This window comes from Argentina silus, assembly GCF_951799395.1.
Source record: "Argentina silus genome assembly, chromosome: Y".
Classification (NCBI taxonomy): Eukaryota; Metazoa; Chordata; class Actinopteri; order Argentiniformes; family Argentinidae; genus Argentina; species Argentina silus.
The window spans coordinates 33141777-33147211 of NC_139654.1; positions in this window are offsets into that span (position 1 = coordinate 33141777).

Genomic DNA, 5435 nt, shown 5'->3' on the forward strand with positions numbered 1-5435 from the left:
TAAGTGTACTGTTGTCCTCTGTAGGTAAATGCAAACAAGTACCGACTTTCTTCTGCTAATGGTACACTGAAAAAAGCTGAACATAAATCTATCACTGTATAGTATTTGGCTGTTGGAGGAACATTTGTTAACAATGTATGAGGATTTGGTACTTCTGCTGGCCAATCCTGTACCACCTCATTTACTGCCCTTAAGTCATGTACCAATCTCCATTTGGACTTGTCTGCTTTTAGAATTGGGAGAAGGGGGGTATTGCACGGGCTGTTTGTTTTTTCTAAAACACCCGCTGCTATCAAACCCTCTATTGTTTTGCTTATTCCTTCCTCAGCTTCAGGTTTCATAGGATATTGGGCTGTTCTTGGTAATACACTGCCCTGTTTTGTTCTTATAATTACAGGGCTTGCTGACTTTACTAAGCCCACATCAGTGTCATGTTTAGACCAGAGACTTTCCGGGATCTGTTCCTCCATGTTATCTCTTAATTGATTGTCTGACTTTTCTTTTATCTGAACCTGTTGTTTAACCAATATGGTTACTTCCTGTGGTATACCATTCATAGGCGTGGCACATATTATTTTTATGAATTCCTTGTCTGCTGACTGTTTTACTAATGGGTTACTTGTTTCTTTCCAATCACATTTTAATGCAATTCTCATCATTGGTCCCAAGTCTCTTGCTCTATACCCTTTATTTACCATTAATGACACATGAGGAGCAGCATTAGGTATATTATACCATTTTTGTACAAATTCTGATTCATCTATTTGCATAGCTGCTCCCTGGTTTCCCACTATAATATATTGTGACATTAAAGGGACAACCAGATTTTTGGTTTGCTCCTGCCAGATTTGTTCGTGGCAGGGGTTGCAATTTGGGTCAAACTGCACAGTGCAGTGATAGTCAAATCGTGGCCTCCTTGCATCTGGCAATTGGGCTTCAATATATTTTCTCCATTTTAACCAATTTTGCTCTGTGTCATGATTTAATTCCCCTAACCAATAAACATTTGCGCTTGCAGTTATGGGCATTTCTTGTGTCTTTATTGCCATATTATCTACATATACACCTTCTGGGGAACACCATATTTTCATCCCCTGCATGCATAATGCATCCCTCCCCAAGAGATTTACCGGAGTCTGGTCAGAGATCAGTATGGGGAGGGTTGTGGCTCTGTCTCCTATCTTCAGACTTACTGGAGTTGACATTGGAATTAGCTGCGCTTGTCCCGAGAATCCTACTGTTTTAACACATTTTCCTGACCTGGGGAGGTGAGAGGCATCATTTAGACCTACACAAGTGTAGGTAGCTCCTGTATCTATCATCATGGGTATGTCTCTATTTTCTATTTGAACCTGCAGCATTGGTTCTTGATCAGCTTCTGTGGTTAACACTGGAAGCTGCCCCTCCCTTTTTGGATTCTCTGGGCACCCCTAATATCCATAATTTAGTCCCCTACAGTCATGAGAAAAAATTAGGACACCCTATGAAAACCTTTGTCTTCTTCAACATATTCAAACATATGGACATTTGATATTCATTTGAACAATATTGAAAAATTGAGGTAATATAACTAAACAAATACAACTGAAACAAATTATTTAAAAAATTATTGGTAAAATGTAATTAATAGAAATGCAATCTTCTTGTGAGGAAAAAGTTAGGACACCCCCACATTTAGTTCCACTTAAAATGCCTAAAATTATAATAAAGAGCACCACATCAGGTGCAAATGATTAGAACATCGTTACAGAGGATTTTGGAGGAGCCTGTCCTATTTAAGCCTCAGATATTTAGTTTGGTTTGCTCTTGATTGTTGAAGTGAGTTGCATCACCATGGCGAGATCAAAAGAGCTCTCTGAGGCCTTCAGAAGAAAAATTGTAGATGCATATGAGTCTGGGAAGGGATATAAAAAGATCTCCAAACTATTCGAAATTGGCCATTCCACTGTCCGGAAAATAATTTACAAGTGGAGAACATTTAAAACCACCACCAACATGGCCAGGTCAGGCCGCCCAAGCAAGTTCAGCCTAAGAGCTGACCGAAAGATGCTTAAAGAAGTCTCCAACAATCCCAGAATGTCATCACGAGACCTACAGGTATCTCTTGCCACAATTGATGTCAAAGTACATGCATCCACCATAAGAAAGAGACTGAACAAGTTTGCATTACATGGGAAGTTTGCCAGAGAACACCTAGAGAAAGACCAACTGGAACAATGTGCTTTGGACAGATGAATCCAAAGTTGAACTATTTGGGCACAGTAAGAGTAGACATGTTTGGCACAAAACCAAGACAGCATTTGAGAACAAGAACCTCATACCAACTGTGAAGCATGGGGGTGGAAATGTCATGGTTTGGGGCTGCTTTTCTGCAGCAGGGCCTGGTCAGCTCACCATCATAGAATCCACTATGAATTTTGTATTGTATCAGAGGGTGCTTGAGGAAAATGTGAGACCATCTGTTCGAAAGTTGAAGCTGAAGCAGATGTGGACCATGCAACATGACAATGACCCAAAACATTCCAGTAAATCTACCAAGGAATGGCTCAAGAAAAATAAATTGAGAGTTCTGGAATGGTCAAGTCAAAGCCCGGATCTTAATCTTATTGAGATGCTGTGGATTGATTTGAAACTGGCTGTGCATGCAAGACACCCCTCGAACATCACACAGCTGAAAGAATTCTGCAAGGAGGAGTGGGAAAAACCTTCTCCCAATTGATGTCAGAGACCTGTAGACAGTTATAAGAAACGTCTAATTGAGGTTATTTCAGCCAAGGGGGGCAATACTAGCTATTAGGGCATAGGGTGTCCTAACTTTTTCCTCAGTAGGAATTGGCATTATTGTTAATTTTCGTTAAATAAATGATTACAAAGTTACATTTTCATAGTTTTTTGTTCAATTACATCCCCTTTATCTATAGACATTGTTAGAAAGAAGATAACATATTGATATGTCCATATTTTTAAGAGAATAACTTAATATTTTGGGGGGTGTCCTAACTTTTTCTCATGACTGTATATGGGTTGGCTGGTCCTTGTGGAGGCTGCTGCTGTTGCTGACCATAGCCCTGTTGGCTCTTTTCCTTCGGTTTCCATGGATTAGGGCAATCCCTTCGGAAATGTCCTGGTATTTGACATCTCCAGCACACGTCAGATTGACCTTGTGGGCTTGTTCTTTGGAACCGTCCTTGGGGTCTCTGTCTGCCTGTCCATGGCTGAAACTGCTGGGGCTGCTGGGTATACACCTGAACTACAGGTACGGTGGGTTGCTCTTGTCCCTGAGGTCTCGGCACTGGAAGTGGTTCTGGTGTGGCTCTGTATGGAACTGGTTTCCTGGTTTCGGCGCTCATTACGCCTTGTACCTTCTTTTTGTTCCGTTCTGTGAGTTCCCCCAGCTGGAGCTGTGTTAACTTTCTCTGGTTCTCCTTTTCTTGCTCCTTTAGCCTTGACTCATCTTTCCGGTATTTTTCCACTGCATGGACCAGATGATCACAGAATTCCTTATGTGTTTTGGACGTAAGTCCCACCACATCCTCTAACCTGCTTTTCACCGGAGGAGACATGGCATCTATCACTGCGGTTCTGAACAGTGTTGTCATCAGTGGGTCTCCCTCTGGGTCTGCTTCAGTCTCTAGTTTCCACTTCTTTAGTTGCTGGTGCAGGTATGTGGCAGGATTCTCAGTCTCTCCCAGTGGTTCTCCCTTCAGAGTCTTAATATCCAGCCTCTGTGGATACTCTTCTCTCAGGGTTGTCCACATCTCATTTCTGGTCTGGTCAAACGACATCCCGTCGGCTCTGGTATTGCCCGTGGCTTCTCCCAGTCCACAACTTATGAGGATGTCTTCCATCTTTGCCACCCCCAGTACCTTGGCCAACAGGGCTTTGAGGTCTCCCACCGCCAGCAGTTTCCCTGCAGTCTCTTCCTCAAAGCTTCTAATCCATTTACCTGCTCCATCATGTATGTCAGGTAGTCTGCTAATTATTCCCTGTAAGTCCTGCATACCCCAGGGCACATAGTGTCCTTGATTTCCTTTTACCAGGCACTGATATCTATCTGGGAGACCTATCTTTCCCCTATCTCTCAAATCTCGTTCAGTACTCCTGGATTCTTCCCTATGTCTTATTCTACTGTCTGTTTCCAAGTCATGAAGTATTTCATCTACTGTTTTTGCTTGGTATATCTCTCTCTGGCTTATCCCAAACCTCCTCTCCTCCTGTCCCTCGTCACCGGACCTCGGGTCATCTTTGGGTCCCCAGGCGGTCGCCCCCTTATCTCTGGGTGTGCTGTGTAGCTGTCTCTCTGGTCGGCGTGCGCTTGGTGTAGTCCTCTTCTCTTGTCTTAACTCGGACCTCCACCCGCCTTTGTCTACTTCATTTAAGGCCTCTTTTAATTCTGTGTAACAATCGAGCCCTATGGGGCTTCTTGGATCCCCTTCTCTGTACTTCCCTTCTCTTCTTCCTCATCTTCTTCTTCCACCTTTATATTCCCATCCAGTTGTATCTTTGCTGATAATACAGGGAATTCCCCATGGTTATAGGATGGGGGCATCACCTTTTCTTCCTCATTTCCTTCCCCTTTGCCCTTCTCTAACCTTCTTAGCTCTCTAGCCTCCTTTAACATTGCTTCCCCTTCTGCTTTAAACAGTTTCAACATGTCTATTTCTCTCTTTCTTTTCTCCTGTCTCTTTCTTGAATTTTCCCGAGGTTTGTGGTTTCTTATCAGTGTTCCCATTTCCTTACACATTGCCACATCAAATGTCCCCTCCTTAGGCCACTTAGTATAATTCTTACGGGTTCGTTTTTCCCATTTTTTTGACATCTCTTTTATTTGGTTATTTAAGAGAGGGTTTTTATTCTCTAATACTTCTACTGGAGTTACCATGGTAATCCCTTTCTCCATTTTTCCTTTTACAGTAATTATTTTTAGGGTTATTATAAAATGTCTTATTTTTCACTCTTTTCTGTAATTTTGTCAAAAGAGAACAATTGTGTATTATTGGTTATCTAGGATATCACTGTAAAATTAAAGAAATAAGTTAAGAAACAGCTTTGGAATCAGCTTGAGATATCCTAATCACAATTTATGTCTTATATCCTGGGAATCAAATATATGTATAATCAACAACTGTATTTGCATGTATGTATGTATGCTTGAGAGTGTATTTGTATGTATGACAATGCATGAATGAGTGTGTGTCTATATTAGTATAGTTATGTGTATGTGTGTGAGTGTGATGTGTGTGTCCCTAGAAGGTGACTTAAATCAGTGTGAGCTTAGACATGAATCTCAGCAATTAAGAAACACTTTTACTCAGCATATACTTATATAATAAAATATTCTTATTTTATCTTATTTATTTATTCATTCATCCTAAACCTAACTGCTGTGGAGTCTATTGTTATAATACACACTCAATCCACTCAGTTGGTTCCCT